This window comes from Petaurus breviceps, unplaced genomic scaffold (assembly GCF_028583685.1).
Source record: "Petaurus breviceps papuanus isolate PSGF00001 unplaced genomic scaffold, PetGlider_PUasm1.0 454, whole genome shotgun sequence".
In the NCBI taxonomy this organism is placed as follows: domain Eukaryota; kingdom Metazoa; phylum Chordata; class Mammalia; order Diprotodontia; family Petauridae; genus Petaurus; species Petaurus breviceps.
In genome coordinates, this window is record NW_027186342.1 from 2,201,045 (window position 1) to 2,213,468 (window position 12,424).

The window sequence follows — 12,424 nt, forward strand, 5'->3', positions numbered from 1 at the left end:
TCAAGTGAAGGGAGAATTGGTAACTCCTGACAGACCCCAGAACCCCCAGTGTCTTCCCCCTCACCATCTAATCCTCCCCTGCTAATTGCTGTCTTTCCCTCCCCTGTGACTTCAGCTCCTGTATATGCACCCCACCGATGCCTCCCAGAGTCCTTGCCTTTCCTAGTTCAGGCTCCTGATTTGGCATTCTGTGTCAATCCTACAAGCATGACAGTTATAGTGTGTACAATTATTATAACCACACAAATGGGTGCCAAACCTGTGGTTTCTTTCCAGGCATTTGTACTTTACTGACATTTTGGCTGTTAATCGAATACAGGGTAATTCCATCTTCATCTCTAGCCCTAAAACTCCCAATCCCTGAACTGGATGATTTAAAGTATCAGCCACTGCCGGTCAGGATCACCACTCTTACCATGACCGTGTGTGTGTGTATGTGTGTGTATGTGTGTGTGTGTGTAACAGAGATAGTGAGAATCTTACTTGTGAAAAAAGCTACCTTATTAGGTAGTGAGTTTTGTGCTATTGACTAGTTCAGGAGAATGTTATTGAGGGGGTTCATATTTTAGAAAAGAATTAAGCTGAATGACTTCTGCTGTACCTTAAAATTCTAGTACCCTGTGATTACATTGCTACTGTTTAGATCCTTTTGCTCCTTCACCCCTCCCCCATCCTCTCCATTCCATACTTTTTCAACAATAATGTAGAAGCATTAAGCCTCTATCTCCCCTGAGTCTACAGGGAAAAGGAACTTGAGACAAAAACTAGGAAAGGAGGGGAGGCAATGTAATCATTGGATAGATAGTGATGCCAAGACTTAGAGGCATAGGGTTGAATATGTTTGTCCCAGATAGTAAATAAATGGGTCATGGAACCTGATTGTTTGATTGATTCACCCCTGCCTAGATGCTGAGAGAACCCAGCAAACCAGGTCTCCAGTCTTTGTTACCCTTTACCCCCCTTTCCCTCTGCTAATTCCCATCCCAAGAATGTCATGGTGAAAATTGATTTCTCCTCCTCCTTTCTTGGAGGGGACAACCCCATAATTCTCTACCTTGCCTGCCCCTTTCCCTGATGTGAGTGTGTATTTTCCAACATTTATAAACGGTGGTTAGGCGGTCGTTCTCTCCAGATTATTTATTGTTGAGGAAATCTATAATTCTTCGGACTTCTCGTTTTGATGTAGAAGCTTTCATCCCCATTGCCTGGGGGAGAGAGTTTATAAGAGGCGCTCTTTGCCTCTCAGAAAAAGGTTTCCAGGGTTCCCTTTGGGGCCCTTTCTCTCCCTAGCCCTGATCATCTCTGCTACCTCTGACAATGCTTCCTGAAGCATGTGGGGCTAGGGACTGAATTCATCAACCCAAGCTCTCAAGGAGTGTGGTTGTCTAATTTGCACCGTGCTTGCTTTCTTTCCCAAGGTCTCATCTTCGCTATTCTCATTTTTTCCTCCCTTTTTTTTCTGTCCCATGACATGGAGCCCCCACTCTCTCATAAGCATTACTCTCTCCCTCAACACAGTAGGCTCTTGAGGATTCCAGATAACGAGGGTGAGCAGGGGCAAAGATGATTCAGAATAGAGAACATAAATGTTACTTTTGATTGGTTTTGGAATACTTTTTTTTTCACCATCTAGTGATATTTTTCTTAGACTGACAGTAAACTTAATTTTTCTCTCCTACTTGTAATAGGGTATGTCCAAAAGTATGACTTGGGGTTTAGGGAAAAATCCTCCTGGGACTGGGAAAAAGCTACTTTTAGATAAAAAGGAAGCTACAGAGCCTGTTTGTTCTTAGATTCTTAAAGAAATTGTACAGTTGAGGCCCTGGTCTTCTCATGTCTACCTTTTATCTTTCCAAATATAATACTTGAAAAAATCACATCTTACCTAGTTTTCATTCAATTTCTGATGCAATGCTGTGTCTTCCCTGTAGCAGAAGGGATGAGGGTTAGACATGAAGAAGGAATATCTTATGGTAAGGCCTTGGGATGTAAAAACAGGTGAGTTACTGCCATTTTCATTTTAGAAAAACAAAAAGTTGGGAGGCAGATATCTGTTTGGGGTCTACTATATTCTACTGAATGGAGGTGGAGGAATGGACAGAGTGACCTTGTGAACCACGGAGGAGCGTGGGTGGGATTGGCTGGGAGAAGGAGACAGCCCTCAGTTGAGTGGGTGGACTGGATTTGACATGGGTTCTTCTTGGCTGGTTGGAATGGAACTTGTGTTGTGGAGTTTGGAATGAGCTCAGAGACATATAGATGAGGGAAGGAGGGACCCGGGGGCATTGTGGAATCCATACAAGCCATCTTCATGTTTCCGGGCTGCCTCTGTCTTTCTTTAGCACCTCCCCAGAGCCAAGCACCTCCTCTGGGAGAAAATGTTTCTTAATTAAATTGAGATTCACAGACTAGGAGCCTCATTAGGAAATGTCCTCAGGAGACGCTCCTGAAAAGGATGATATGCTTGTTCTTGTCTTCCCGCCACTGGCTGGCTGGCTCTTTCCCACTCTCCTTCCAAAGAATTTCTTACTTCTAGGAAAACTGAGATCTATCAATCTATCCAACAGGCCATTCCTGAGCAACCATGTGCATACAGATCCCAGTCCTGGGCACTGGGGTAGTCAGAGGAGACAACAGTCTCTGACCCTCTGATAGGGCAGCTAGGTAGTACAGTGCAGAGTGCCAGTTCTGGAATCAGGAAGTCCTATCTTCCTGAGTTCAAATCCAGCCTCAGACACTTACTAGCTGTGTGACCCTGGGCAAGTCATTGAACTCTGTTTGCCTCAGTCTCCCCATCTGTCAAATGAGCGGGAGAAGGAAATGGCAAAACCACTCCAGTATCTCTGCCAAGAAAAAACTCTCAGTGGGGTCCAGAAAAGTCAGACATGACTGAAGTGACTGATGAACAAGAACTCCAATGGTGTGTCTTCAACATCTACATCTAATCTGGGGATTTATTATTAACAAATATTTTGATAACTACATTTCAGTATAATTGGTTTTCTTTGTAATACTGTGTATTTTATATTGCCCATTTAAAGATATTTGGATATAATGAAGATATAAATGAAGGGGTTCATGGCACCTTCTCCTAGATGACCACACATACCTTTCTCCCACAGTAGATAGGGATAGGGTATTGTAATATATATGGGGTACAATAAATATATAAATAAAATAAAGATATATCAGTAGACTCCACCAGACTGCCCCCAAAAGGTGAAGAGCCCCTGATCTACAGGAAAATTTCCCTTATCTCCACCAGCTGCCAGTGCCCATCCCCCCAAAATGTCCTTTATCTTTTTTTGTGTGTGGATGACAGGCAGTACGGTGTAGTGAATAGAGAGTTAGCATTACTGCCAAGAAGACCTGAGTTCAAGTCCCTCCTCTGACACACACTGACTGGGTGACCCTGGGCAACTCACAACTTCTCAGTGCTCTAAGACCATACAATTGCAGCGAAGGTATTGTCCTGGATGGAGGGAGGGAATGGATTCATTTGAGAACGCCCCTATACCAGCAAAATCACAGGTCCAGTCTCTGACTTATATATGCCTGTGTAATCACCTTTGATGGAATCAATCAACACAAATTTGTGAATTATTTGTTATCATGCCAGGCACTGGGTGGGCTCAGTGCTGGAAATGTAAGCTCCTTGAGGGCAGGAACTGTTTCATTTTTATTTTTTTGTACCCCTAGCTTATTGGTGCTTAGTTAAGAGCTTGGCTGATTGATTGTTGGAGTTGGGACACAGCCAATCTGTGAACAGAGATACTCTGAGTATATTAGGGCAGAAGGAGTGAAAAGATCTAGGAGGGCTATCAGGTAAGGCTTCCTCTGGAGTTGGGGAAAGGAGGGGAGGGATAGGGAAGAGTGAGTAGACATTCTATATAAGAGCAATGACTTATGTGAATGCTTAGGGGTAGGAGATACTATGGGAGGAAATAAGGAACAACTATAAACATGAAGGTAGGACTGGAATTGGCCCAAGAGAGTCTGAGGAGTTGGGATGTTGACCCTAAAGATGACTGGAAACAAGTCAACTCAGCAAATATTTACTAAGTTCTTTTATGTGGCAGGCACTGTGCTAAACCCCATTTCTTTTGAGCAGTGAAAGGACCGGATAAAAATTGTATCTGAGGAGGATGGATTCACTTGCTGCCATAGAATGAATTGGAGTTTGCTTCCCATCACCCCCTACCCCACCCTGGTTTCCCAATATGTCTACATTATATGCTTAGACTTTGCCTCCCTGTCTTTATCCGGTTTGCCTCATAAAATAGGCCTGCCCTTTCTTATCTACTATTTGGACTCTGTGATGACCCTGACATCTTTACGACTTCGAGGTAGGTCTGACTGTGTCAGAGGTGGAGTGTGGAGGTATCACCCCTTGTTTCAAAGTGGGGAGAAACAGAGGTCTTGAAATATTGGGGAATCTGCATAAGTATGACTCACCTAGTTGACTTAAACCCTCTTGTAGAAAAATAGGAAATTGGCCCAGGTTCTCCATAAGGAGAGTTTCCTGGGTAATCAATCAGTGGCACTGCAGAACCCATGGTGCTTGGGATAATATGAGTTTTCACGGGGAAAATTAGATCTTTAGGTACAGTGGCAGTGTAGACAAAAAAAAACAGGATTGGGAAGTCAGTAGATTTGTTTTTGAATCCCAGGCCTGTTACTTGCTGTCTGACTTTGGACGATTTAACCTCTCTGGACCTCATTTTACTCATCCAGGGACAGTGTAGGGGAAATCAGATGACCTCTGAGGTCCCTTTTGTATCTCAGTCCTATGATTCTGTGATAACTCCAAAGACATCTCAAGTGTCTTTAAAGACACCCATTAGATTGTGAGCTCCTTGAGGTCAGGGACTGTCTTTTGCCACTTTTTTATATCCCCAGTGCTCAGCACATAGTGGGCTTTTGATTGACTCAAGTAAATGGGAAAAAAGCACTGGGGAAAAGGTCATATGGATGGTGGTGAAGACTGAAGGAGAATTTCTGGCCTTGCTCCTCCCTGACCCTCTTACTGGCCGATAGCCACTGGTTATATACTTCCTATCTTGGCAAGAGATTGGTCCTTTAAAGTCAATCAGTCGATCAAAAAGCATTTATTAAACGTCTCCTCTATGCCAGTCATTGGGTATATACAAAGTTGAAGACAGAAACACTTCTGTGCCGATGTCTCTGCCTCCAGACACTGTTGTTGGGACTAGGTTGGGTGGAGAATGGGAGCTGTTGAAGTTCTGAAGCTTCGGTAGAGTGGGAGAAGGTACGTATGTACAGTCATCTAGGAGAGGGTGCCATGAACCCCACATTTTGAATTCCTTTTCCATCCTGTCCAATAAAAACAAACCTATTCCTTTTGCCTTAGATGCTCAGGGGTTTTAGACTTGTCATGCCTCTAGGGATTTGTTAATAATAATTATTATTATAACAACAACAACTAGCATTTACATATAAAACTTTAAGGTTTGCAAAACATTTCAGAATGATTAGTTCTATAATCCCTACTACCATGACATAGATTATGGAGACGATCAGCAGTGTGGTATAGTGGACACAGAGCCAATCTTGGAACTGGAAAGACCTGGGTTTAGTATGCCTGTACTATGTTACATGCTGGCCATGTGACCTTGGGCAGCTCAGTTAATCATTCCATGCTCTAGGTGATTATCTAATACTGTAAGGTGCAGAGGAGGTGCAGCCTGCATTGGTAGAGGGAGATTCCTTATTCAGGGAGATCTGTACACCAATGAAATCACAGGTTCAGGTCCTATGCCTATAAGAGACTATGCCTTTTATTTATCTCCACTGAGGCCCAGTTAAAAACTAAAAGGGTAAGAAAGACCTTAGCTTAGAAAAGCCTAGGTCTCCTACTGTATCCGAGGCCTCTCTAGTCATCCTGATCTTTGTCTTGCCACTAGACTCAGGTGGCTCCAGAGGAGAAAGTGATGCTGTTGACTTTGCACAGCCATCTCTCACTTTTAAACCCAATTCACTTGCAAGTCATGGCATTACCTTCTTGAAGTCTTGGTTCTCTTAGAGAACAAGGACACATAACAACAAAGGTAACATTTGCAGTATATGAGATTGGGGTTAGGCATCAGTAGGGACTTCCAGACTCAGGAACGAGACAGTAGAGAATCTGCTTTCTTTTAAGGACAAGTTGGACCACCCTAGTCACGTGGGGTGGTTAGAGGTTCATAGCAGGAGGCCCAGATCTGTAGAGAGTTTTCTGGGAGGTGGGGAATTAGGGTGGAAAAAAATTACACCTTTATTTCAATATAGTTGTTTTCTTTTGCAATTCCATGTATTTTATGTATTTTAAAATCTTACTATGAGAAGGGGTCCATTGTGGAAAAAAAAAAGTTAAAAAAAAACCCTACTCCAAAGTTTAAAGTTTAAACCAGATGTTCTAAAATTGTGTACCCGTGTGCATGCACACATACACAAATATACCCTTTGGCAGCCTGGCAAAGCTTATAAACTCCTTTTTTTTTTTCTTTTTGGAGGAGGGAGGGCAGGGCAATTGGGGTTAAGTGACTTGCCCAAGGTCACACGGCTAGTAAGTATCAAATGTCTGAGGTCGAATTGAACTCAGGTACTCCTGACTTCAGGGACGATGCTCTATTCACTGTGCCACCTAGCTGCCCCCTTATGGACTCCTTCTAATAAGGTCAGGCTTTTTCTTTTGTTTTTAAATAAAATTCACAATTGAAGGAAATGCCAAATATCAGTCAGAAGTTAGTGAAAGTAAAGATGTATTTTTTTTCCCATCCAAGTTCAAGTTGCCCCTGAAATCTATCCATTGACCCTTGGTTTAGAGACCCTCTTGGGCAAAGGCAGGAGCGGTCTTGAAGGCTCTGAAGATTTGGGGATTCACTTAAGCTATGTATCAAGGTGCTTTGGTTCCCTACAGCCTATAGGGGATTATAGTTCTAAGCCAGCCTAAGAAATGTAGTCTGTTAGTGACTCTCTATAGTATGTGGCTTATTTGTGGCAGGGCTTTTTAAAATCCCCATTGGTTTTCCCTTGCTTTTTCAGCTTACATCTGGACCATACTTCTGTCTTCTTCATGGTGTCCAAAATCATTTTGATATTTGTCTGAGTCAAAGAGATTCAGGAACATGGTTGTTGCTATTCAGTCATGTCAGAATCTTCGTGACTCTGGGGACCACACTGTCCATGGAGTTTTTGGCAAAGATACTGGAGTGGTTTGCCATTTCCTTCTCCAGTAGATTAAGGCAGAGGTTAAATGACTTGCCCAGGGTCACACAGCTAGTAAGTGTCTGAGGCTAAATTTGAACTCACGTCTTCCTGACTCCAGAGCCATTGATCTATCTACTGAGTAATCCAACTACTTCTAAGGAAGCATTTCTGGAAAGTATTGCATCCCAAAGTCACATAGAAAGGAATATATGTTCTTTCAGTGTTTTCTCTTCATTTGGGCAATGAATTAAGAATTGGTGATGACCATATGTGCTCCATGCTGAGGGTAAACAGAGATTTCGCCTGAACAAATGGCAAAGGATACTGCTTCAATAGAGATTTGTTTTTTTGAGGGAGGAAGTTGGCTTGGTTACACTGGGATATTTTCTATGATTGACAATGAAGACATCATGCCTTTAATCTTAACTTCCCAGCTCCTTTCCAAATCCTTTGCCAATACTTCCTAAAATTTTCACACCACAGAGCTAGAGGCGGAGACAAAAGGTAAAGGTGTGGGATCAGTCCTAAAGAAGTGACTTGACTTTTCGTTCCTCTCTCCTCATTCTGGAAGCGGATTGTAGGGCTGCTTATTGGAGTTGCCCCACTCCTCTCCAAAGCCCGCTTGAGTGATGGGAGGGAATCTAGGGGGAAAGGGAGCAACACGCTGGGCTTGTTTGTTAAGAAAATGAATTTGGCTCATCCAGACAATGGTTTGTGTGAGTTAAAAATAACTCCTTGTGAAAAATTAATAGGGAGTTATAAGTGAGTGTTTTAATACATGCTTGCAGAGCGGGACAGATTCTCCAGGCGGCTGGTGGCTGACATCACAGATGGCAGAGGGTGTTTATAGAACACTATGGGCCAAACAGACCAGAGTAGGCTACAAATAGAAGCTTGTGCAGTCTCCCAAAGCCATGGGGAGATAGTAGAAGGAATCTCATTTGGGAAAAGGAGATTGAGTCCCTGCCTGATGGCTAGTTTCCCCCTATAATCAGTGTTCTTTTGATGGATTAATTTCTCTACCCCTCTAACTTTTCTGACTTTTTGATATATTTTGATATTTTGATTCCTCCTCCCCCCACTGGTTGCTTGGTGTAGGGTTTGTTGAATGTCAAAATAGCCCTGAGTCCCTGCTTCTTTCCCCCAGGAAATGCTTAATCTGTACCCCTTTTCTTTCCCCAGTGATTTGGCCAATAGACCTCTGTCTGCAGTGCTCATGAAGTCTCTGTCCTTCTCCTGACCAGTATCCCTTAGCTAAAGACCTTCTCTTCTCAATGTTCACTGTGATGCCAATCCCTTCTTTTCCCAGTATCCACAGCTCCTGCTTCCATAGGCCCTCAGGTCTTACTTCAGCTGGGAAAGATGGTTGGGTCCCCCTTCTCCATCACCAAGAAACCCTTACATGTGTCGTAGAAGAGAAGAGGAACCCATGGCATAGTGGCACGTGATTTCAGGTGTCTGCCCCTTGACACAGATTTTTGAGACAGGACTCAGGTTGGGGGGCAGGAGGGGAACCAACATTTTTGTTTTAAACCCAAATGATTTTTAAAAAATGGTTCTGTAATTGCAACGAGGCCCTCTAGGCCGTGAATTAATGTGTCATAACTCACGCCCAAGCACTGCGCAAACACCCCGTGTGTGAATTATTGCACAATAAATTCATGCCCTGTTGTGTCTTACAGCTTAATTAGTACATGAAGCTACACGAGTTAGACTAACCCAAATGGGATTGTATCATGTGATGCGTAAAAAGGCAGGATGCCTAGAGGTATTCAGACCTTTTGTGGGGGGAGAGGACAGTGGAGAGGAGTTGCTTTCCTATGACGTGGTCTGGCGTCAGTTCTTGTATTTCTTGGTCTCTGGCGGGTGACTTTATAAGCTTTGGTTGGCATGGGATTTCTGAGTTTTGTTTGATAGTTGACTTCTGATCTCAAAGCACTTTGCCTTTGGTTTGGTGTTTCTATTCAGGCATATCTGTGTTCATGGATGTTCAGGTTTTTCTTCCTCTTTAGTCTCTTGACCAGTCTGCTCACTCTAAAAAACTCTAGACTGGCTGGCGAAAGGCCTGGATTTCAGGTGCAATTCTTTAGGGACCAGCAAGTCTGTGAATCTTCTGGGGATTCTGTTGCCTCATTTTTAAAATGTGGAATTGGAGTAGGCTATTTCTTAGATCTTAGAAATTCCTTTTTTTTTTTGCTTTTTTGGAGGGCAATTGGGGTTAAGTGACTTGCCCAAGCTCACATGGCTAGTTTTTGTGTTGTGTCTGACGCCGGATTTGAACTCAGGTCCTCCTAACTCCAGGACCGGTGCTCTATTCACTGAGCTACCTAGCCACCGCTGTCTTACAAATTCTTAGATGACTTAGAATCCTAAGATTCTAGGATTTCTTGTAATTCCTCCCTCCTCCCCTGAATCAGACTTAGTGCCACTGTGTGGATAAACTCATGCTCAGCTTAGTCTTTGTCATCTCCCAATAGCAGATACCATCTCCCTCCTCTCTGTCCAGACCTGCCTTACTCTCCTTTTAAATTCTGCTTTCTGTTTCCTTCCTCTAGGAAACCTTGCTTGGAGGACTCCAGCCAGGCCTACTTGACTAAATTCTTCCTTATCCCCTCAGCAGTGATCCTTAAGAGTTTTTGACCAGCTGTTCCTAGCTTTGGAAAAGCTCTCACTTTGAGCCTCTTGACAACCCCAAAAGGTGAGTGCTTAAGTAGATGCTGTTATCATCTCTATTTTACAGATGAGGAAACTGAGGCAGATGGAAGTTAATTGACTTGTCCAGGGTCTCACACAGCTAGTAGGCAGGAGCTTGTCTGGTCCTTGTTTATATTTATGCCATATATGTTTTAAATTTATATAATTGTTATCTTCCCCATTAGAATGCAAGCCTATCTTGAGGAAGGATTGTTTCATTCTTTGTATATAATTATTTGCATATTGTTTCCCCCGTTAGAATGTGATTTCCTTGCTTGTTTTTGCCTTTTTTTTTTTGGTACCCTCAGCACTTAGTAAAATGCCTGGTGGACAGTAGGTGCTAAATTAATGCTTGTTAGCTGAGCTTGATCAGCTGAGGACTCTGACCTGGGGACCTAGGGAGTCACAATTATGCTTTTAGGAGCAGCTAGATGAGAAGCTGGAAATGAGGGGGATGGGGCCATTCTGGAAAGCTCCAGGGGAGACAGCTACCACACAATCATCCATGTAGGATTAATGGGGGTCTGGACCACGGATGCTGTGAGAATGTGTCTGAAGGGTTTGGGATGGGGCATATAGTGGGAACGGCTCAGTCTGAGAGAATTGGAGAACTGGGGGTGGGTGTGGGTGGATGGGAGAATTGTGGTACTTGGCTCACCTTTGTGCTTCCCACACCCGTCACTATGCCAGGACATGGCACCGTGCCTACTTTGGGAAAGGTGCCTACTGTGCCCACGCTGGAGCCTGTTGAGTGCCCAGGGACTCCCTGGGGCTGGTATAGCACAGGTCAGGGTTTCTGACAAAACTGCTCCCCTGTCTGCCCTTCCTCTCCCACATCATATGGATGGATTGAGAGTAGAAAAGGTCATCCATTCCCCCCTCTCCCACCCCTTGCCTCTAGGCTAAAAGGATGACAACTGGAGGATGCTAATTAAGGAAGCTGGAGAGAGAGAGAAATGAGGGAAGTGGGCAAAGGTTAGGACATCTTATTTTTTTTTATCATTTGTTGACTATAAACCCCCCCCCAATATTTATTTAATCTCTTAAAACAGAGGTTCTCTCCTGACAAGGTGTCTACGTTAAACTCATACAAGATTCCTTGAAAGGTGTAACAACAGAAATAACCTCATTTGATGACCCTTTGATTATGAATATCAAGCAAGGAATAAAACAAGGAGACATATGCTTGGCAAATGTTTTAGGGCATTTTCTTTTTGTATTTTTTTGGAGGGGGAAAGGCAGGGCAATTGGGGTTAAGTGACTTGGCCAAGGTAACACAGCTAGTAAGTGTGTCAAGTGTTTGAGGCCGAATTTGAACTCAGATCCCCCTGATTCTATTCATTGCACCACCTAGATGCCCCAGGGCATTTTCTTTATGTGACTTTGAGGAAAGGCCAATTACCCCTTTGCCCAGATAAGGAGACTGTCATGGGGCATATACTCCTCCTCTCTTCCAAGGTCTTCCCTTGTCCCTAATGGACCACTGGGTGGGGGTAGGGAAGAATTATGGGACCAAAGAGAGGTCAGGGACTAAGATGGCGTGGTTTGGAGAAAAGGCCAATGGTCCCATTTAATCACTGTCCTTATGTTTCTGAAAGGCTCGTGTTCCTCATTTTCTCTGAAGACAGAATGCCAGGAGATAAGTGGACATTTTAGCAAAGGAAGGAAGGATGTGCCAGGTGGTGTGATAAGTACTCTGTACAAATATTTTCTCATTTAATCCTCACAACCACTCTGGGAGGTAGGTGCTGTTACAATCCTCATGTGTCAGTTGAGGAAACTGAGGGAGACAGATTTGACCAAAGGAACTGAAGTTGGACATGAAGAAGAATTCTTAAATGTTCCAGTGACTGATTGAGGGAGTCTAAAGACTAGGGAGTCCCTTTTTGGAATATTCTTTTTGGGATGAGATTCTGTTACAGGAATGAGAGTTGATGTCATCCCAACCTTTCACCTGGACTCCAAATTAGTTTCTGAGTTTCCACTCTTTGCTCTTCCAACCCACCCTCCACATATCAGACAAAATAATCTTCCTAGAGTATGGTATGCTCAAGATAGGATGACTCCCTATTGCTTCTAGGATGAACTGTAACTTCTACCATTTAAAGCCCTTCAGTATGACTCCAGTCTATCTGTTCATTATGATTTCATATTATTCCCACTGATACATTCTTTGTTCCAGCTGAACAGGTCTTCTTGCTGTTTTCTGAACCTGACATCCCATCTCGGCCAGTCTGCATTTACAAAGACTGTCCCACCATTAGTGGATGCACTCCTTTCCTTACCTCTTCTTAGAATCCTTGGCTCCCTTCACTGCTCAACACAGGTGTTGGCGCCTCTGGATGGCTTTCTCTGATCCCCCAGCTATTTATGTTCTCAATTATCTTCTATTTAGTTATATGTTTACCTACAGCATCTCCCAGTAGAATGTAAATTCCTTGAGGGCAGGGACTGTTTTTCCATCTTTGTTTTCACATCACTAATGTCTCTCACCAGTACCTTGTACTTGTAGGTGTTTAAT